This window comes from Balaenoptera acutorostrata, chromosome 14 (assembly GCF_949987535.1).
Source record: "Balaenoptera acutorostrata chromosome 14, mBalAcu1.1, whole genome shotgun sequence".
NCBI lineage: Eukaryota > Metazoa > Chordata > Mammalia > Artiodactyla > Balaenopteridae > Balaenoptera > Balaenoptera acutorostrata.
Window position 1 is genome coordinate 30560245 of NC_080077.1, and position 24101 is coordinate 30584345.

Here is a 24101-nt window from a genome sequence, read left to right on the forward strand (position 1 = left end):
ACTTTGCTAAGCAGGAAGGACAGCAGAGATTCAAATCCAGGTTAATGAGATTCTGGAAATGAATTGTCCAACAATTCTGGGAGCTAGCTCACTATGGTCGTCGGGTATTGGTTGGTTCATAGGGAATGTTAGGAAAACAAACAGACAAAAACCAAAACAAAAGATAATTATTTGCTGCGGCATTTATGGGATAATGCAAAAATACATAGGTTATGGACGCAGAGTCTGAGATTAGATAAAGTCAGGCTGAGCTGAAATTGTCACTAACCAGCATTCCTGCAGCACCCTTGCAAGCAGACTGGTGGGCTCTCCCTCATACAAATTGAATTAGAGGTAATTGCCAAACCTAGGAACTTATAGTAGACCTGTGACTAAGTAAGAACTTTCGGTAAAAAAATGGAAAAGCATAGCGGACAGAATTAGTAATTTGGCGTTATTGTTATTCTCTGCATTGCTGCTTGAATTCTTTTACAAGGAGCACTGATGGGAACATTCCTCAAGCTGGTTCAAACGCTGTGGGCTAATTAATTCCTGGTGCCTTTCAGTGAAGCTGTGCTTTATGGCTATGGTGACCACACATGTAGGATCACATTACCTTAGTGGCATCACGTCTGAGAGACACAACAGCTAAGGCTAGAATGTTTATTCCATCCCACTCCAACTTGTTCTAGTTTTCTGCATTTTTTTTCCCCATCGGGGTTTTGATATTTGATATCAACTCAGCAGAATCTTGAGCTCAAACTGGATTTTTCTCAGTCCCAATTTAAGATGAAAAAATAACATGAATATGTAACTTGGATGGTAAATGTCATCCATTTTCTAAGGTAGGCTATTAGTTCAAATAGTCTATATAACTAAAGACAGGAGCTGTGTTCCTGTGTTACCTAGAAGAACACTCAAGGGCCAAGACAATTGGAAATGATGCTGTGTCTAGACATCTTTCCCAGGCCTTCTATACCTTGCTTACCTCCACGTTCCCATGATTAGAGTACAAATAGCATAACTTAAGTAAAGTACAAAATGGACAAAAGTTATGCCTTTGGAAGTTAGAATAGAGCGGACTCTTGGGGATGTAACACTTGGTAAAGGGTTTCTGGGCTGTTGGTAATGTTCTATCTCTTGATCTGGGTGCTGATTACATGTGTGATCACCTTCATGAGTTATACACTTATGACTAATGCATTTTATCTGAATTTATGTTACTCTTTCACTAAAATCATTTTTAAAAAGGAGTGAGAGAAGAATTCTTTCATAATACATTAATCTGAGTATCACGTGAGGTTGTGTTTATTAGATCACTCAGCAATCTTTTTGAAAAGCAGGCAGTAGAGTCTTGACAGGATGGCACTCAGGTCAAGAAAGTTTTGATTTGGATGAGAAGAAGAAGAACATCTGAAAGAGTTCTGGGCACAGGGCAGCTCACGTTAGGCCCAGATGGAGGGCTATTGTGGGTACTGTTGGATCTAAGAGGCAGCTTGTGGATACCTTAAAGGATCTGGATCAGGACAAGTACAAGTGTGCAATGGAAGAGAGAAAAAGATGCTGGGATAGAACATGGAAAGCTGAAGGGTAGGATCTAAAACAAACTTCTCTTACTTCATAATTTGCCCAGGGCCAGACCTACTTGAAAATAATATTGATATTATTCCAAGTGACATAGAGTTTAATTAACTTTCCCTAATAATTAGAACAGTATACCTTTTTCCTTGCAAGCCTTGGTGGTCTTATACAGCATTTTTTTCTTAGTTCTTCATTAGGAATTCACTAGGAGAGGGGCTGAAAATGGGGGAAAGAAGCTGGATTAAGTCCATACAGAATAATCATTCTGCAGAAATTCCAGGTAGTGAAGGTTTACCAACAAGACTATGTGACTTCACACAATGTGATTTTATACATGATTTTGCAACTCAAGGTAATTCCAATACTAAATACAAGGGCTTCAATTAATAATGTTATTCAGAAGATAATTTTATTTAAGGAAAATAATTTTCTACATGTATTCATTCACTTATTTCATAAATACTTGATGAATTACTGTCATCTGCTACTATTCAGTATTTCCTTTTAAACCTATAAGAATATGAACTATAGAAACAGTCTCAAGCATGAATGTCTCAAAGAATTTGAAATTATGACTAAAATACAAATTATACATTTTTGAATAAAAGAGATGGCATGCACCCAAATTAGAACGTTCTTTAGAAATCCTTCTGATGAGTTAAAAAATATGGCAGAGAGTTGAGGAATAAATAAAATAGTATAAAATAGCCTGCACTTTAAATTCTATATGTTTCTAATACCAGTTAAAAATGTTTACTTTTCCCTGTATGTTTAACAGTATTACCATGTGAGTGTTGCGCTCTTGAAATGTTTATTTTTATCTATGTGTTTGAAGGGGCACTCTTTCTATAGAGAGAAGCTGCAGTAGAGTAGTCACTTGTTTTCACTCATTTTTCTGGGACCTGTTACTCTTTTGGGTTACAACAAAAACCACAGTTTCCATAGCAGTTTTCAATCCAGTGGATTCCTTTCTTTCTTTCAATCAAGGATAGCAAAGATGGTCTCAAACCAAGATCTGCAGGGTCGAGTTAAAGAGATTTTCAACTTCTTTCCTCTCTGATTGACCAATTCCTCTTAGCACTGATGACTTTGCTTTTCTCTTTCAACAAAAAGGCAGCTTAATCTCCATAGGGTTTCAGTTCTATGATTCCTTTCTCCTTCCTACAGCCAACTTCCCCCTTTTTTAAAAGAAGATACCTGGCTCCTCATAGTTTGAAATAGAAACTTATATTCTGAAATCAATAGGCTGTTTTGAACTTGGGAAGTAATCAATTGAAATTCGTTTGAGAATTTCATATTTATTGGGAAAGTGTTGGCCCACCTTTCCTAGGGCAGTTTAGCCCTGAGTTCTAGAACATTCGTCTGAGACTCCCTCCCTGCATAGGAAACACTATAGGTGCAATTAACAGAGCCCTGGGACAGAATTCTAAATGAGATATAAAATTATGCTTTGAAAGTTGTATGGTTTTTTTTTTGGTTCTGTTTTTCATTGGCCATCAAGTCATTTTCCTTTTGAGCTTGTCATAATCCTCCTCCTCAGGTAAACCTCATCTTCTCCATCACAAATCACAGAAGGCTTACAGATAATGAATAATTTCAGTGTTAACTGAATACTGTAATTCTCTCTAATGACACCTTGTGTGATATGTCACACGAATACAATGGGGGAATAATGCTGTTTAAAGGTAGACTCATAAAGAATACTTAATTTCATTCATGTCTATAGCCAGTGGTTTGAGAATTTACTTCATGTTTTCTTTATCAATAAAATTAAAATAATTCTTCATTATGTCATTTGGGCAGTGTTTTACATTTTTAGAGTAATATTATAAAAATTATTGAATATTAATATTTTCCATGAATTTTCTGTTTTCCTGATATTTAATAAAGACGAAGTTGTGTTTTCTTAAAAAAAGAAAATTACAGCATTGTTAAGGACCTTAAAATTCTCCTAATTTACAGATGGAGAAAACATATTTTGAGGAAATCTGCCACTTTCCAGTCACCAGGAACTGAGATACCTAATAATCATTGTTTCCCCAAAGGAGTTATTCTTCACATCTTCTAGAATGAGGGACAATTCAAGACCTAAAATGGAACAGATTGAGCACAGGAACTATAAACATGCCAAAGTTTAGACTGGATCAAAGTTATAATAACTTACAACTTCGTATTATTAAAGAACAAAATGAAAACCAAGAAATATATTAAAGACTGTACTTACAAATTCAAATACAATAGAATGCAACAAAGTAATTTATCATTCAAGAAATATTTTTAATAACCCAGGCTCTGAATTCAGTCTACCAGGGGAAAAAATCTGAGCCTCATGGGGAGAACTGTTAATATCCTTAAAGCCTCAGTTATCTCATCTGAAAAATGGGGTCAGGATAGTACCTACCTCATGAATTAAATAAAGTAATGGGAGTTTTTTTTTGGTCGCACTGTGTGGCTTGTGAGATCTTAATTCCCTGACCAAGAATTGAACCTGAGCCGACAATGGCATTGAAAGCTCCAAGTCCTAACAACTGGACCCTCAAGGAATTCCAAATAATGGGAATTAACAAGTTAATGTCTGTAAATTATTTAGCACAGTGTTTGGAACACAGTTGACACTCAGTAAATTTTAGCTATTTTTATATTATCATTATTACCATTTTACATAGAGGATTCTTGCTATTCACAGTAGTAATGTTCCAAAATCTCCCTTCAAAAACTAGATTAGCAAATATTGAATCATTGTCCCCAGAAGAAATTTAGCGTTAGGCTCTTGAAAGCATCTAGTCACAATATTTTCATCTAGTGAACAATACATAACCTTGTTTTATGTGTGTTTCTGTTTAAAGATGCTTTACTAATATACACGGTTGATTCATTAACATTGAACTTGGCCAACAGCACTATAACTCATGCCTAAATAAAGCTTATCTATCATACATATCTTCTCCATAAAGCACATCACAGCCTTCTTGCACATAGGAATATTAGACAGTACTTGAAGGCCATTCTAAATAGCAAAGTCACCAAGAAAAAGCAAAAAATTGTGAAAAATGTCACATAAAAAGGACAAGCCCTGTGAGGTTTTACAAATAAAACCTACAAGTTGGTTTTAGGGTTACAAATAAATGTTAGCCAGTAGGTGAACATGCAAATAAAGAATCTGCAAATCAGAAGGATCAACTGTATTGAGATTTTGAAAAACGAAAATCAGTTGAGTTTGCCTACATAAGAGTGTTCAAGAGAGAAACAGCAGGAAAAGAAGCTGGAGGTTTACACTCATGCTAGGAAAGGTAGGATCTGGTAAGCCCTGTTAAGAAGTTAGTCCTTTTTCTGATAATAATGAGGCACCATCACCACAGAGTTTTAAATGGAAGACTGTCATAGTTAGATTAGTGTTTTATAAAGACCACTGTCACCTCGAATAGAAGTGACTCTTAAAACAGCACCTTGTACATTGTGTATGCTCAATGTTTACTGAATAAATTCTGTATTTACTGAATGATTGAGCACAGTGTAGAGATTAGTTTTGTTGGGGCCGGAGACAGGGCTGGAGGAAGGGAGACTTTAAGATGCTACTGCGATTCAATGTTGTACTGGACGTTCTTGCCAGGGCAATTAGGCAAGAAATGAAATAAAATCTACAAACAATAAATGCTGGAGAGGGTGTGGAGAAAAGGAAACCCTCTTGCACTGTTGGTGGGAATGTAAATTGATACAGCCACTGTGGAGAACAGTATGGAGGTTCCTTAAAAAACTAAAAATAGAACTACCATATAACCCAGTAATCCCACTACTGGGCATATACCCTGAGAAAACCATAATTCAAAAAGAGTCATGTACTACAATGTTCATTGCAGCTCTATTTACAATAGCCAGGACATGGAAGCAACCGAAGTGTCCATCGACAGATGAATGGATAAAGAAGATGTAGCACATATATACAATGGAATATTACTCATCCATCAAAAGAAATGAAATTGAGTTATTTGTAGTGAGGTGGATGGACCTAGAGTCTGTCATACAGAGTGAAGTAAGTCAGAAAGAGAAAAACAAATACCGTATGCTAACACATATATATGGAATTAAAAAAAAAAAAAAAAGGTTCTGAAGAACCTAGGGGCAGGACAGGAATAAAGATGCAGACATAGAGAATGGACTTGAGGACACGGGGAGGGGGAAGGGTAAGCTGGGATGAAGTGAGAGAGTGGCATGGACATGTATACACTGCCAAATGTAAAATAGATAGCTAGTGGGAAACAGCCACATAGCACAGGGAGATCAGCTCGGTGCTTTGTGACCACCTAGAGGAGTGGGATAGGGAGGGTGAGAGGGAGGGAGATGTAAGAGGGAGGGGATATGGGGATATATGTATATGTATAGCTGATTCACTTTGTTATACAGCAGAAACTAACACATCATTGTAAAGCAATTATACTCCAATAAAGATATTTAAAAAAGAAAAAAAAAGGCATTTAGATTGGAAAAGAGGAAGTAAAACCATCTCTATTTGAAGATGACATGATCTTACATATAGAAATTCCTAAAGAGTCTACTAAAAATGATTAGAACCAATAATCAATTTCAACAAGGTTTCAGGATACAAGATCAATACATAAAATCCAATTATATTTCTATATTGTAGGAATGAGCAAATCAAAAATGAAATTAAGAAAATAATTCTATTTACAATAGAATAAAATACATAAGTATAAATTTAACCAAAAAACACAAAACTTCTAACTCTGAGAACTAGAAAATATTGTGGAAAGTAATTAAAGAAATAAATGGAAAGACATCCACATTCATAGATTAAAAGGTTTAATAGTGTTAAGATTACAATAGTCCCCAAATTGGTCTACAGATTCAATATAATCCCTATGAAAATTACAGCTGTTTTTGTTTTTGTTGCAGTTCTGCAGACACTGACAAGCTGACGCTAAAATTTATGTGTAAGGCGACTGACCCAAAACAGCCAAAACAATCTTAAAACAGAACAAAGCTGGAAGACTCACACTTCCTGGTCTGAAAACTTACTATGATGCTACAGTAATTGTGACAGGGTGGCTTTAGCATAAATATAGATATTAAGACTAATAAAATAGAATTGAGAGTCCAGAAGTAGACCCTTTATATGATAAGTTGATTTTCAATCAACCTAAATTTTCAATTTAGGTTGATTTTCAATTTCAAAAAGGGAAGAATAGTCTTTTCAACAAGTGGAGCTGGGATAACTAGAAACCTCATACAAAGGAATGAAGTTGTACCCCTAACTCACAACATATACAAAAATTAACTGAAAATTGATGAAAGGTCCAAATGTAAGAACTAAAACTATAAAACTCTTAGAAGAAAACAAAGGTACAAATCTCTGTGAACACGAATTTGTCAGTTGTTTCTTACATATGATACCGAAACCCCAAGCAACAGTAGTAGGACAACAAAAGGTAAATTGGAAATCATCAAAATTAAAAACTTTTGAGCTTCAGAAGACACCATCAAGAAAGTGAAAAAACTACACACAGAATGGGAGAAAATTTGCAAATCATATATCTAATAAGGGACTTGTATCGAGAACATGTAAATACAGCTCAGTAATTTTTTTAAAAGCCAATTAAAAATAGACAAAGCATATGAATAGACTGTTATCCAAAGAAGATACACAAATAGCCAATAAGCACAGGAAAAGATACTCAACATCATTAGCTATCAGAAAAATGCAAATCAAAGCCACAGTGATATACCACTTCACACCTACTAGGATGGCTGTAATCAAAAAGGCAGAAAATTACAAGCATTGGCCAGGAGGTGGAGAAATTGGAACCCTTACACTGTGGTGGGCATGGGAATTGGTGTAGCTTCATTGGAAAACAACCTGATAGTTTCTCAAAAAGTTAAACATAACATTACTATTTGACCAAGCAATGCAACTCCTAGATTGATACCCAAGAGAAATGAAAACATGTGTCTACACAAAACTTTTACATGAATGTTGATAGCAGCGTTATTCACAATAGTAAAAAAGTGGAAACATCCCAAATGACCATCACCTGATGAATAGATAAATAATGTGATATATCCACACAATGGAATACTAGCAATATAAGGTAATGAAGTATCCATAAATGCTACGACACAGATTAACCTTGACAATATTACACTAAAGAGAAGCCAGTCACAAGAACGGCATATTGTATTGTTCCATTTATATGAAATGTCTTGAATAGAGAAATCTGTAGAGACAAAAAAGTATTATATTATTGGTTTCCAGGGGCTAAGGGGACAAAATGATGGGCAGTGACTGCTAACGTATATGGGGTTTCTTTTTTTGGTTCTGAAAAATGCTTTAGAATTAGATAGTGGTAATGGTTGCATAACTTTATGAATATACTAAAAACCACTGAATTGTACAGTTTAAAAAAGTGGATTTTATGACATGTGACATATCTAAAAAAACTTTTTAAAAGAATTCTATAAGATTTCTTATTCTGATCACAATACAGTAATTGCTAAGAGAATTATTTTCCCACTGTTAATCACTACAAACATAGATAAAATTTGTGATAGAGACTTCTGAAGCATTGGGCAACAGGTGGTAAAGAACTGTCATTTTTGAGCAAATGGAAAAGTATGAGATGAGATTCATCTCTTCTCAAGCATATGAAGATGGAGCTGTAATGGAACATAGTAATTTTGTGTAGCAGAGGAGGCAGTTATCTGACTTCTGAGGTGTAGAAGGAGGTGAAATTTGAGAGGCAGGTTCCCAATACTGAGGGAGCTACTCAGATGGGTGGGGATAAGTGTGCATGGGGCTTCTATTGCTTCCTTGGCCATGGTTTGGACTCTGCATGCAGAGGGTAAGACTTCATGAGGACCAACAGAGAATAGCTCCTATGAGGCAGAGCAGTGAAGAAGATTTCAGAGTTTGCTCTGTGTTAAGAGGGTGGAAAGGAGGGAGAACGAGAAGGAGGAAAAATGAGATGAAGAACAGAAGACACAGTTTGGATATATCGCATAGCAACAATGACCATAACCATGGCAAGCTTTAATTTTTCAAGTGATCAAACAAAACCAAAAATGTGATGTATTAAATAATCATTAATGATCATTAAGATCATTAATAATCATTATTAATGATAATCATTAATAATCATTGACAATGTCAATCCATAAAAAATTAAGAAAAATCAAAATGGAGGCTGTTAAATACCTACTAAGTTCCATATACAAAAGACTCATTAATTGTGAAGAGCATCACTATAGAATGAGACTAATGAGAAAGGTAAAGTATAAGCATTTGGTGGAATTTATTTAGTTTCACTGCTTCTTTTTTTTATCTCTCTTTTTTTTTAACATCTTTATTGGAGTATAATTGCTTTACAATGGTATGTTAGTTCCTGCTGTATAACAAAGTGAATCAGCTATATGTATACATACAGCCCCATATCTCCTCCCTCTTGAATCTCCCTCCCACCTTCCCTATCCCACCCCTCTAGGTGGTCACAAAACTTGGAGCTGATCTCCCTGTGCGATGCGGCTGCTTCCCACTAGCTATCTATTTTACATTTGGTAGTTTATATATGTCAATGCTACTCTCTCACTTCATCCCAGCTTACCCTTCTACCTCCCTTCACTGCTTCTTTTTTCGTGGGGTGATGTGTTGAGAGAGGAAGAGTTATAGGGAGTTACAGGGAGAAGGAAGAGGAATTCTAAGATAATTTATACCCAATAAATTATTCTTTAGAACAGAATTCTTCCAGAAATATGTTTTCCAACAAGATCAATTTCATTAGTCCATTCATGTAGATGGAATCCTTGGTTTAGAGTCAAACTAGGGTAAGTTATACTAAAAGCACTACTCAATTTTAAAATAGGGGATTTATATCCATGAAGGTGTGAATCACTCTTTTCCAGTTAATATCTCACGCTCCTGCCCTTTCTATTTGAGTAAAGAATACATCTGTCAATTGTGAACATTTATTCACCTATTGGCTGAACAAAAAAGCCAATTGAAAATGAGCTTAGGAAAAACATGAGCCTGGTCTTATCACATTAACAAGTGATTTAAAAAATTGTTTTAACCTCGTAGTACGTGGTTAGTCATCGCCATGTGCACCACTAACTCAAACTAGATACTTGTTCTTTTGCCAAATAATGTCACTTTAAATGTGTGCAAATATCAATATCACAGTGAAATTTAGGACCTAAGTTCTGACAAGGTGTGACCGCATGCATGGTAATGAAATGTCATCTGTTCCTTTAAAATTTCTCCTCTAAAGATGCTTTATTTTAGGAGAAATGAAACCCATTTAAGTTTAAAATATCCATTCAAGACAGCGATGAAAAAATAAACTCTACAAAAAAAATCCTAGCTCTAAGTATATATGGATTTGTTATTCACTGTAATTTCACTGGCAATGTTTTCTAAGGGACTAAAATTTTTAATGCATTATGTATGAGAAAGCAAAATTTCGCTGTGTTGTATATTAAGTTAAACCCTTTAAAATAAATACTAGACAGTGAAATTCATCACAGTATGGCTCCATTTAACATTTTCCTGCAGCTAGCGTTCATTTTTTAAAGAGCTGGCTAAGGACCCAAAGAGGATCATGTAACACTGAAAAAACCCCAGATCCCTGGAAAACATTATAGAGACATTCCAGTGTACTTAATTTTAAAAAATTATATTTGTCAAATTGTTAGCCATCTATTAGACTGTGCACTCTGTGAATATACCACCATTTTAAAGTGTTGATAATACATCTTATTGGCCTTCCCACTAGTCAAGAGTTCCCAGTAAAATATTTTCCTACCACATAAGCCACTAGTCATCAACCATGTCAAACAACATTTTCAATTTGGATAATGAAATTCTAAGTTGACTGTACTCAATAAATAACCGAAAGATATATAATGTTAACCATATAATATTTTAGGTATATTTAAATCAAGCTATATAACATACAAGAATTTAAGGCAAAACATTTATATTGATTTCACATATGTAAATCTAGTACCTACTATGTTTTACAAATATATACTTTTTAACCCAGCCTTATCCAGAATGGATTTTAATTGCACTCATGTATTTAAAGACTAGGAATAGATATCAGCCTTCAAATTATCAAATAAATTAACTTACGCTCTGTTCTCTTTGATAGATAAAGTACACATAATATAAAATTTACCATTTTAATCATTTTAAGTGTATACAGTTCAGTGGCATTAAGTACATTTACACTGTTGTGCAACCATCACCATCGTCCATCTCCAAAACCATTTTTATCTTCCTAAACTGAAACTCTGGACCCATGAAAAAATGACTGCTCATTATCCACTCCTGCCGGTACCAGAAAGTACATTCTACTTTCTGTCTCAATAAATTTGACTAATCTAGATGCCTCATATAAGTGGAATCACACAAAATTTGTCCTTCTGTAGCTGGTTTATTTCACTGAGCATGATATCTTCAGGGTTCATCCATGTTGTAGCTTGTGTCAGAATTTTCTTCCCTTTTAAGGAGGAATAATGTCCCATTGTAGGCATATACACATTTGCTTATTCATTTATCCATCAATGGACAGACACTTGAGTTGCCTCTACCTTTTGGCTATTGTAAATAATGCTGCTATGAACATGGGTGTACAAAGATCTATTAAAGCTCCTGCTTTCAATTCTTTTGGATATATACTTGGAACTGAAATTTCTGGATTCTTTACAATATATTTTTAATAAGTTCTCAAATCTACCCATGGGCTTATTTCATATTTTAAAGATGGTTGTTGCTGTTTTGAGAGATGCAGTATCACCATATCCTCCCCCTAGAGTCTTCAGGGTCAACACATTTCCTTTCCATGTCTCCTTGCCGTGGAAGAGTTGATAAGATTTCTTACAAAACAATGAAAAGAAATTTCTTAAGATAGTTGACTATTCTTGACCTATTTATAAATTCTGAACATTCATTTTGCTTAAGGAGACTTAAGTTTTAGTTTTTGAAGAATTAAAGCTGGAAGAAATTTGAAAAAATTCCAAAACGTGTTCACTCCCAGCTTTGGTGTAGAGCCTCATCTTGATTCAATGGAACTCTCTTCTACTGCAGATCTCCGAAGACAAAATTTTAAAGCCTTCCTCATCAGTCTCTTCTGTTCAAGTTGCTCTCAAGAGTAGATTCTACATATCTAAATGGCATCTAACTTTGCTGTCACTCTTCCTACTCTGCTCCTTCCCCAGCCCCTTTATTCACTCTTTTCCATCCTGAACTCCACATCCCTCCCAAAATACACACATTGATACTTGGAAATTTGGCATCATGTTGTCTCTTGTTGGAAGTCCTTCCTGAGCTGCCAGGATAATTACAATTTCTTTCTCTGAAAAATTAAGGGAAATATTTCCTTCTTCCATTGGTTCATTATGAGAACTCGATATAAAAACATATGCTTGGGCTTCCCTGGTGGCGCAGTGGTTGAGAATCTGCCTGCTAATGCAGGGGACACGGGTTCGAGCCCTGGTCTGGGAAGATCCCACATGCCGCGGAGCGGCTGGGCCCGTGAGCCACAATTGCTGAGCCTGCGCGTCTGGAGCCTGTGCCCCGCGACGGGAGGGGCCGCGATAGAGAAAGGCCCGCGCACCGCGATGAAGAGCGGTCCCCGCACCGCGATGAAGAGTGGCCCCCGCTTGCCGCAACTGGAGAAAGCCCTCGCACGAACCGAAGACCCAACACAGCCAAAAATAAATAAATAAATAAATAAATAAGAAAATCCTTTAAAAAAAAAAAAAAAAACATATGCTTATGCACCATTGAGGCACATGGTAAGTTCTCTATAAACACTGGTTGTTGTTACCAATAAAAACAAACTAATAGGGGATGAAAAATAGTTGTTTTAAATCTTTATATTAAAGTTTTCTACATGTAAAATAAATTATTTTACCATTTAGGCAAACCTTATTTTCATTTTCTTTTCTAATAAATTTACTTTCTTACTTTTTACTCATCCTAAGCTCTCTTCCTTAAATCTTCACAGAATTATCCTCATCTACTTCAGCTGTACAGCCCTAAGGTCAGATATGATTTCCAAGTCTGAAAATGAAAAATGTCAAATATAATTAATTGGAGATGGGAAAGGAGAGATGTTAATTTATATTAATTAACTCTTTTCCATTTTTATGGTGCTTGTTGTCTGGTAACCTGGTGATATTGTCCTTCTTAGCCTTTTTTGAAGGTCACAGACCCCCTTGCAAATATGACGAAAAGTTTGGGTTGTCTCTCGCCTCCCAAAAAACGCACACTCACAATTTTACATTAAAATTTGGGAGATGTATGGATTCCCTTGAATGTTCCAGGAGAGTCCATAGATCCCAGATTAACACTGAGTATTGTGTAATATGAACACAGTAAATCTCGGATTGTTCTATTTTCCTCTGAAATACACTTCAGGTTTTTGGCCCCAATATTTTATCCCATTCTACTACTTCCTGTATTCACTTCCTTACTGTTTTCCAACGGTTAGACCAAGGCTGATTTAACCAAATGCTCTAGACACTGCAGAGAAACGGAGGGAACAGATAGGGGATTATATGCCTGTGTATAGGACAAGTCATTATCTCTCTTTCCTCACACTTGTACAACCAGCGTTGGGAAACTCCTCGTTAGGCACAAAGATAGTACATTAAAAAAATGTTAAATTCCTTAGTGTATCTGAAAATTCTAAAACATAGGAAAATTAAAGTTTCCGAATTCACATAAGAGCTTAGAAAATTAACTTCAATCCCGTTTCCTTCTCAAAAAAAGTTTAAACTGCAGAAAATTTTGAGCTAACCTTTTGTGAGGTATTAAAATATATAGATTGGGTAACAATCTAATTAAGGTAGGCTAAATTTGATTTATCCAAGGACTTTTACACCAGTGAATGAGAAACCTTTCCAGTCTGTATTATTCATATATATATATATGTATATATATATATATGTTTATAGGTAATCTGCTTCATTTGAAATAAAAAAACTAATATCATTGAGAAGAGAGGAAACATACAAGATACTTCCCCCACAAGATGAACAAGGCCATTTAATTCAGAATCAAATACATTGGTTACAAAAAAGCCCTAACAATTTCATCCTAAGGTGCTTTAATTTTAACCATGTTCTATATTAATTGCAACTTTAACTTTGATTTTATCGTAATTGAACTTATATCATTACGTTTGATTGGCTGTGCCTTATTCTCCGATACTCAGGAAGTCCTCAATGAAGTGCTTGCAAGTGGTCAAGCATCCTTATTTTTCTACTTGTGTAGATTCAGTAGTTGCAAGTCTGCTGTGCTGTGTATCAGCAGCATCCAGTCAGATGCACCAATACCCCTGACTAATAGACATTCAGAGTTGTTGGGGACTCAAGGTATCACTGAGTAGGATCTTGACAATAAGAATGAGAATGTAAGGAGATTGCTTCCAGTCGAGTTGCAGAATAACTGATGAACAGAGGGGAAAAAAGAGAGTAATTGAACTGCAAATGGTGAGCGATCATCTAATTTCACCTGCTTATTCTATAAATGAAAACATGAAGTAACTGATTACTCTTAGATTAGGACTGGGGACATGGTTTACAGGGAAAATTAGTCATTTGAGACTCAAGAAACCTGAATTCCAGACTTAATGCCATTAATATTGGGCAAGATAGTTTTTCTGTGTCTCAGTTGCCACAAATGTTAAATGAGAGGATTGGGTTAGAATTCCATGATGCTAATCTTTAATGAGGCTGTTTTAATTCCCAGGCTAATACTATTTCTTCTGAACATTGAATTCTAAATATGAGCATAGTAAATGGTGGTCTTTACCATCAGGTTAACCTCAGGAAGTCCTGGTTACAGTAATAATTATAATTATTACTCAATTCATGTTAACTATCATGGGACAGATAATGTGATGTGTCCTATAAAATATATTAGATAAGTTATACTTTTTAAAGTTATTAAGCAAATTCAATTTTTTCATTTTTAACAATAGTCACAATTATTTATTTTTAGAAATATATTAAGTACTTACTGAGTATCACCCACATTTCCTGGTCATGAAGAACAGCAGTAAACAATACAAAAGAGGACCCTCTCCTCAAGGATAGACAACTGAGAATGTTTAAATAAAAAAATAAAGATAATCTCAGAGTGTGATAATTTCTTTTAAAGAAATAAAACGGTGATTTTTATAGAGAATATTGGGTGATGTGACTGTGGGTTGCGAAGATGTTGCTGTAGATTGGACGGTTGCTTACAAAAGGGAGAAACCTGGGCTAAAGCATGCATCATGAGAACAAATCAGTTATGCTGAGAGGCACAGAGATAGGAAGATGCAAAAGTCATACAGAAGGAATGAGCTTGCCCTTCAAGCAACAGAAAGAAGGTCAGTGTGTCTAGATATGGGACAGGCAAGGGCCAGCTTGGAGAACAAGTTAAGAGTTTCCACTGAAATATTATACATCTATAACAAGTAAGAGCTTTTAAACATTGATATAAATGTATTCAAGGGGAATTTTTGCTTAAAATCCAAACTGACTCTAGATACTTCTGTTTTCTACAGGGTGTGAGTGTGGGGTGAGTGGCATGCACTTGTGTTGTGAGTGTGTGTCTGTGTCTGTGTGTGTGTGTGTGTGTGTGTGTGTGTGTTGGGGGCATGAATATTTCTTAAGGGTGGAGTAAAACTTTTCTGTACTCTTCACTTCCCCTTGTAGAGATTGGTGAAGGACAGAGAAAGGGTAATACCTAGAGTAGATGTTTAGAAGAAGACTTAGTGAGTCTTTACATGTGTCCTGGAAACTCAGAGCTGAGTTGGAGGTTGGTTAGAGAGAAGAGGAATTATCCTACAAAGGAGAAGAGGGTGTTCAGTCCATGTGATGTATGACTTGGGTCAACATACTTTTAAGTAGAGAAATCACCAATATGAAAAATTGTGTGTGTTAATTGCCTTAGTCTCGCCAAGCTTTCAGTAAAGTCAGCTACACTGAAAGATAACTTTTTGTGAGCAGACTTGCATTTTTTTTTTGAAGGAATGAAGGAAAAGGGCTGAATTCCATGTTTGAATTGATGCAGAGCAGAAAGGATGGAACTGATATGGAGTGAGACTCAGAATCATGTGAAATCTGGAACTTGAGGCCAGAAGAGACCATGAAAATATATGTCCCCCAGGAATGCACAGAAATCTTAGCAAGACAACTGGGGTGGGCTGGAGCTGGCATGTAAGTTATAATTACTTATTTGTGCATTCATTTTCAGTATCACATCACTGTGAGAAAAAAATAATTGGAGGAGGGAGAGAGAGAGACTGACTTATTTCTTAGAAACTATAAGCATTCACGATGCCAAAACATCCAATTAGTGAGAAAAAAAAGTCAAGTTAGTGTTTAATATGAAGAAGTCAAAATAGTTGGCTGATTGGATAAGTTTTTCACTTTCCAACCCCTTGCTATGGCATAACATAGACACAGTTCAAAAATAAACATTTAAGAGTAGAACTACATTTACTTTATTACAAATTCTGAGAAATGCATAAGCATGTTCTTAGTTTTATCAGCAAGAATCCATGTGAATGACTTGTCCCATTTGCTCTGGGATTCTGGAGTTTTAAGTGGGCCAAAGTTTTGAAGTGTTGAAAGATATTATAAAGGACTTACAAGTATTCAGCTGGTCAGACTGCTCAATTAGCTGAACATTTATAAACCTCAAAATTTTGACAGAGCATGATTCATGTAGGAATGACCCTTAGACAACAGAAGTCTTTATTGTAGGTAAGCTTGAGAGAAAGCATGCAAGGCAATGTGATTTGAAGGAAATACGAATGGAACATAGATAGAAAGTAAAATTGAATTTAGAAGCATGGACTGCACTCTTAAAAAAGGAAATTGTTGAAAAATTTAGCTGATATATTTTTAATAATAGGATGTTTTAAAAACATGTTTACTTAAGAATATTCAAGACATTCATTTATGGGACATACCATAAAAAATACAACATAACTAATATCTAGTTAAAATCTAGGCAACCCACACTAACTCATATTACAAATCTAAATTAAGTATTTGTAAAACAAAGTAACAGGGTTGGGGGAGTAAGAAGTAAAATGTCAGCTAAAAATCCTAAATCCATAGCATTTTAGCTTCTCTTTTTTTCCATATAACCTATGGGCTGCTTATATTATGAAGAGTATTTTGAAGAAGTATTAATTCAAAGGTACAACTTAGAATAATATTTTTACCACTAAAATATATCAACTTTTAATTAAGAGGGTTTTATTAGCTTTCTAAAGGAGAAACAAAAGATGATGCCTTCATCTAAATAAAAATATTACTTTCGAGTGTGTGCAGTTTTTTTTAAAACTTGAGGTTAATACTGCATAGAAATTCACTTTGGAGAAAGAAACATCAGATTCTAAAGTATGCTTAATACAAGTCCATAGAACAAATGCAAAATTTTCTTCTCATTTAGAGCCTATGATGTACATATTATACTGGTGCAACTCTTTTTTTTTTCTTTTCTTTCCTTTCCTTTTCTATCTTTCCTTTTCTTCCTTTCTTCCTTCCTTCCTCTCTTCCTCCCCCTCCCTTCCTTTCTCTCTCTCTCTCTCCCTCTCTCTTTCTTCTAGAAGCACAAATCTGCTCATATTACCAGGAAAAAAAAAATTCATGGAACAAGAGGCAAGTAAACAATTTCTCCCAGAGGAAGAAGAAAGCAACAATAACAATTAAAAAAAAAAAACTTATATTATAACTACTTCTCTCCAAGGAGGAGCAGCACATGCACACACACGATACCAAGGACCATGTCAGCCTCACGACATCCTGCGCGGTGTAAAGAACAGGTACTGGTACCCTTACGCCTTGTAATGTTTCTAGGAGAGTGGCTATCCCATGCCTGAGAGGAGGGCTGCCAGGGAGTAGTTTTCCTCTTCTCCCAATCCCGCAGCCCTGAGAAAGTGAACCTGAACCACCAGGCGCGCGGGGGTCAGCTTTCAGCGTGTCCAGCGCCCAGCGTGAGACGTGGCACTTGACCCGCCACTGGGGGCCGCAGCTCCTTTGGGACTCTGATCGGGGAGGTGAGCGGGGCGCTCCCCGGCACACCTGCATCCTCCTGGCCGCTTAGATGAGCTGCCCATCTGTGGTTCAGGAGCGTCAGGAGCAGTATAGGTGGGTGATTAGATTTTCCACACTCACTGCTCCCATTTTATAGATGGACCACCAGAATGAGGAGGCAGCACAAGGACCTCTGACTGTACCAAGCTAGCAACAGGTGGAAACAGGACACAGTCCTTTAAATTCAGAACTCATTACTTCCTCACAACCGCTGCTTACTTGTGAAAGGCATAGTAAAGTAGTATTCTACTTTTCTCAAATATATATGAAAAAAATAGCAATGAAAAACCAGTAAGGATACAAAAAGGAAGTAGTTTAGACTTTTTCCCCTCTTTACTTATTTAGTCATTTCCCCCTGAACACTATTAAGCAAGAAGCAATTTTTTATAGACTAGAATACTAATTATTGACGAATTGTTTACACAAACTATGAATGTACACTTTAGTATTCTTGTGCTTATTTGGTCCTCATTACAACTCTGTAGAGTAGATTATTATTATTAATTATCCTCATTTTATAGATAACATGAAGTTCAAAGAAAATAATTGATCAAAAATCAAACTGCTGAACAGACTACAGTTAATATTTAAATACAGAACTTCTGGCTCTAAATTACATTGCATTTCCTTTAATCATGCACCTATAACTCTAAGAAGCTACCTAAGTGTTTTCCTAAAACATAATTTATTGTAAAACCTGTTATTGACTAAATAGGGACACATACTAAAAATACAACTCTTGAGTAATTTTCAGATACCTTATAAAAATGTATCAGTGCACTGAAGATCATTGTTTGCACATATAAAATACTACTTTTCAATGTTCGTAATTTGAGTGACCCAATAAATCAGAAAAAGATCATACTTCAACATCTTAGACATTCACTATTAATTTCTTAACCCTTTTCTTTATACATTTTTTTTCTTTTTATGGTTTGAAGAATGAGAACACCTGTCAAGAAATTTAGCTGTTACAAGAAAAACTGAATTAAAAGAAGAAAAGAAATCAGGAGCAAAAGAGAAAGAGAAATCTAACAATAGTACTAGGTTGTTTTGTTTTTTTAAATCATGTTGATTTAGTAGAGGAAAATAATGAAATACTGTGCTCTATGGGTGCAAATATCATTCGAATGATATATGTCATTTATAAATATTATTTGTACAAGAATGAGCTAAAATTGGCATTGGCTAAAAATGTTTAGATTAAAAACAAAAACAAACGCAACATACATTATTACTGGTCGAAGATATAATTAAAGTGCAGAACACAGTTAATTAGCAAGCACGTAATATTTCACAAATTACTTACAAGGACAAGTTAAGCCCTGTGGAGGCTTCTGCTGTCTGCTTCTCTGTGAGATATTCGTTGGCACTGTATAAATATTTTTGCCCTTCTGCTAAATGCTCCATGACTTTCTTAGTAAGACTGAATGTAAGTTATTCTTATCAAATATCAGAACTGTCATAATTATCATTTTTAGGATCATTCAAATTAATTACAACTTCAAGCAGTGACACAGACTAAAATAGCAAGAGCTGCTGGTGATCTAAAACTACTCACAGTGTGTCCCAGCCAGTACTTGGCCAGGAGCACATGTCACTTAAAAAAAGCACATAACCCTTTAGACCCAACAGTCAATTAAGGCCTTGGTAGAAATGTCAACCATAAGAATGAAAAGGCCTTTCAATTATTTACATACAATTTTCCTCTAATTAGTGGGACTTGATTTAAATTTTTTTCCCCTTCTTTTCTCAAACAGGACCATATGGGATCAAGTTTAGAGGGCATCTGCTTTGTTAAAGAAACAGAGAAAATGAGAAAATCAGAGCAAGTGAGAAAGAGAAAGAGAGACACAGACAGGTAGTTTTTCTTGTCAGTCATACCCTAGCATTCTTACAGAGATGGGGTGAGTAAATGCCTGTCAGCTTAGCAGTCTTTAAAAGTTTGTAAAGAACTTTGCTAGGGGCTGTGCTGATGGTGTAAAACAATAAGACACTTTCAAGAGGGTCTGGCAAACAAATTATAAGGATAATCAGAGTCTGGTGTTGCAAGCTACTGTTGCCTGGGTGGAATAAGAAGTGAGGTCCTCTATCTACCTTTATTTGATTGTTGTGTTGCTTGCCAACTAACTATAATAGGACTTTTAAAAATGTTGATTTGGGCTTCCCTGGTGGCGCAGTGGTTGAGAATCTGCCTGCCAATGCAGGGGACACGGGTTCGAGCCCTGGTCTGGGAAGATCCCACATGCCGCAGAGCAACTGGGCCCGTGAGCCACAACTACTGAGCCTGCGCGTCTGGAGCCTGTGCTCCGCAACAAGAGAGGCCGCGATAGTGAGAGGCCCGCGCACCGCGATGAAGAGTGGCCTCCGCTTGCCACAACTAGAGAAAGCCCTCGCACAGAAACGAAGACCCAACACAGCCATAAATAAATAAATAAATTAATTAAAAAAAAAAAAAAAAAAAAAAAAAAAGCTGAAAACTTAAAAAAAAAAAAAAAAATGTTGATTTAAGTATACCATAGTCAAAAGAATATCTTTAACTTACACTGTAAAGCAATTTTGAAAGGATTTTGAAATATTTGAATAGAATTGACTGTGGAAAAAGATAAGTACTATCTAATCTCTAATATCAGTCTGTAGTTGGAGTATCTTTGGGACATGGTTTGGGAAAACTTTCGTAAGAATGAATGCATTTCATTTTTTATTCCATTAAAAATGACAATAATAATATAATAAAATTTCATTTTGCTGAAATTCTAGTTTTACTTCTAGATTTGAGAATATCAGCCTCTCGAGGAAAGCACATTAAGTGTCTTTCTAGCTGCATTAACTCCTTAATATAACTTTTAAAAGTGTTTTAGGTCATCAAGTTATGAAAAGAGGCTTGGATGCATTTATACATTTAAAAGTTTAATTAAAAAATACATTAACTTTTAGAGCTTGATTTACTTGTATTTATTCATTTAAAAATGTTAACTTGGAATCTGCACATGGGGATTTCCAAATGAGGTAGCAAGCATATGATATTTCTCCAGCAGTTTTTACACCACGCTAACAATAAGAAAGAGTTGTCACTCTAAAAGAAAACATTAAGAATTCTGAAAGAAAACACTAAGCATTCACAGTTTTGTTTCCATTTATCCTGACATTATTATATAAAACAAGCTATCTAAACTGTCATAAAATCCAAACGTGTGATAACAAGAGCCCAACAGTGCCTTCAGTCTTCCACATGTGGCTCTAATTCAAATAAGAAGCAACTTCACAAGCCAAATACAGGTAACTATCCCAAGAAATCCCCCTGAATTTCCTGTATCATGATATGAAGATAGACCCAGACCAAATCAGAAAACCCAAACCCAAGACCAAAATACCCAGGTAAAGTCAGAACTTACATGGAACAGCTTCTGCTAAGATTCTTTCTGTTTTCATGGGATAGAACAAAGAATTCCATTAATTTGGTTGTCTGGGCGGGAAAGCAGACTCTCAAGAACCAAGTATGTTCATAGTTTGTAAGGAATGGTAATGACTTTCTCTTCCTACTTTCTCACATCCTTAGGTTGAGCCACTATGAAGAAGTGTAAAAATACTGTAGAAGAAACAAATCAATCTGAAAGTGGGCAGAGAGGGTCTTTAACTTGAAAACTTATATCCCAGGAGATTCACAGTGTTTTTCAATACAATAGGCTCCAGTGCCACCCCCAAGCTTATGTAACCTCACAAGGGGCCACAGCTTCCAATAGACATTGTGAAGCACAGGTCTACCGGTTCAGACAGCCTCTTCTCTCAAGTTCCAAGAAGAGTTGCTCACATGCTTTCTGTTTCCTTTCTTCCATCAGCCACTTCTAGGTTAAAGAGATTTTTCCCCAGTCCTAAAGCTGTCAACTAAATAATTCTTGACTCCTCTATTCCTACCATATAAGTGAAATCAAGTGATCACAGTGTCGTTCAATACTAGAGTCTTGGGCAACTGTCATTTTACAAGCGTTGTAGAATGGCTTCCTTTTAACTAGTCTCTATGATTTATTACATATTCCTCCAATTTAAGTCCATGCTATATACCAGAAAGACTTTGCTAAAATGAAACATTTCCTACTTTCAATTTCCTTTTCTATTTTAAATCTTCTTGGTTCTTCATTACCTATATCAGTAACAGTGATTCCAAATACAGTATACACTCCAAAAAATCATAAAATACCCTTTTCCTCAACATACTATACTTGCTTTTTCTAAAACACCTCCTGAAGAAAGTCTACTAGAGTGGGATTCTTTCTCCCAAACCACTTCAACCCATTTTTGCATGGAAAGATGGAGCTGAAAAATTGCCAACCAGTATGAGAAGAGCCAGATTTGGAGGAGAAGGACAAAAGAGAAAAAAGAAAGGAAGAGCCATGGAAATGGGGAAGAAGGGAGAAGGTAAGATCTCTCTTCCAATTCCAAGGAGATAGCCTTGCAGGTGCCCAATACCCATGAGTGAGAGGGATAAGGCAGAATGGTCCCTTACAGGGCTGGCTTCCTGGGCATGTAATCTGTGCAGCTGCACAGGGTCCCACACTCAGAAGAGCTTCATACTTGGTTTAATATTCTGCTGTCACCATCTTGAAATTCTTCATAATTTTATTTTTGAACTTGTGTTTTACAAGTGAAATCTAATGAGACAATTGAGCACTCGAGAGCAGAGAGATGTTCAGTATGTGTGTCCACTGTTCCTTGCCACCCTGAGAACACAGAATTTGTGTGGACTCACAATGTGTGGGAGTTCATTGAGACTCAAGTGAGTACAAGCTAAACGTGTTATGTCTAAACCTTAGTGGGCAGGGGTGCTGACAGCCCCAAGAAGCCATGCTTTCCCTTAGAACAAGAACATGCTTCGAACACAGAAAGAAAGCAATGATCTTCTAAGAAACTCAATGACCAGAGAACCCTCTCATATCTTTTCTTACTAATGTTACTTCCCTGAATTAGCCAACCACTTTTGCTAGAAATGATGACATAGAAGCAAAGGGAAAAATGGGGCAACCCATAGGTCTTTTTCCTTTTAGTCTTTCCTTAAGCCAAAGGTCAAGACCGTTGGTAAGCCTAAATGTCCATTGACAGATGACTAGATAAAGAAGATGTGGTGTATATATACAATGGAATATTACTCAGCCATAAAAAAAGAATGAAATAATCCCATTCGTAGCAACCTGAATGAACCTAGAGATTACACTAAGTGAAATAAGTCAAACAGAGAAAGACAAATATCATATGATATCACTTACTGTGGAATCTAAAAAATTATTGATACAGATGAACTTATTTACAAAACAGAAATAGACTCACAGACATAGAAAACAAACTTATGGTTACCAAAGTGGAAAGCGGGGGGAGGGATACATCTGGAATTTCAGATTAACAGACACAGACTACTATATGTCAAATAGATAAACAACAAGGATGTACTGTATAGCACAGGGAACCGTATTCAATATCTTGTAATAACCTATAATGGAAAAGGATATGAAAAAGAATATATATATATATGTATAACTGAGTCACTTTGCTGTACACCTGAAACACTGTAAATCAACTATACGTCAATAAAAAAATAAAAATTAAAAGAAAGACTGTGTGCATGTTTGGACGAATAAAATAAAAACAGTTGTGTTTTGTGTAGTGCTTTCACATATATTCTTACCAAAAATGCATGTATGAGCTATGAAATATGAATTGTGTAATTTTAGTGATTACACGTACAAGTCAAATGCTCTTATATTTGCATCTAAAATTGGCACTGTACCATATAAAGATGAATGGCAAACATCATATTAATAATTAAAATTATTAATTTTTCTTTACTTAAAACATTACTTAAAGCAAATTTTAAAAACACCATAGCAAGTTGAAGAAACAAAAAAAGCTTTCTGTTTTAAGACACACATAATTAGCACATTTTCTTGCTTTTTGAACAAGCACCCACCCCATTTTCACTTTGCTCTGGGCCTGACAAATTCTGTATCTGGCCCTGCCACTTCATTACTTCCAATTCCCATTTTGGATTCCATAGTTGCAATGAGTTTATTACTCAGACTTTAAGTAAAGGCTACTTGATAGATCCTTTTCTACCTTGTGGCTTGAAAAATTAGTTCTAGGACCAGTTGAGGTATGAACTACATACTCCCTTTCTTCCACAACTGTGATATAGTCAGAATCCTGGCTGGTGGGGAGCCAAAAGAGTGGTTCAACCCCTGAGAAAAATTCTCCTAATTTGTCATCTTTTCAACAATTTTTAAATGTAATATATTCTCATAACAGCTGTTAGGACCCTGGGGAAAAGTTGCCTGAGGACCCCCTGTGAAACACTCAATTGAAATATCAAAGTTCAGAATATGAGGTATACGGAAGCCGGGCTTGGCTTCCTTTCTGTACAGGCAGTTTCTTGAGTACAG

At 35.8% G+C, this 24101-nt stretch overlaps 1 protein-coding gene across 1 annotated transcript in view; it reads right to left on the reverse strand.

Annotated features, from left to right (window-relative positions):
• EYA4 (EYA transcriptional coactivator and phosphatase 4) overlaps nucleotides 1-19195 on the reverse strand; it is a 296342-nt gene extending 277147 nt beyond the window's left edge. Inside the window, exon 1 of the mRNA XM_057527915.1 lies at nucleotides 18983-19195. The gene's annotated coding sequence lies outside the window, so the exon portion shown is untranslated. The remainder of the gene's footprint in view (nucleotides 1-18982) is intronic.
• Between the last annotated feature and the right edge of the window lie 4906 nt (nucleotides 19196-24101).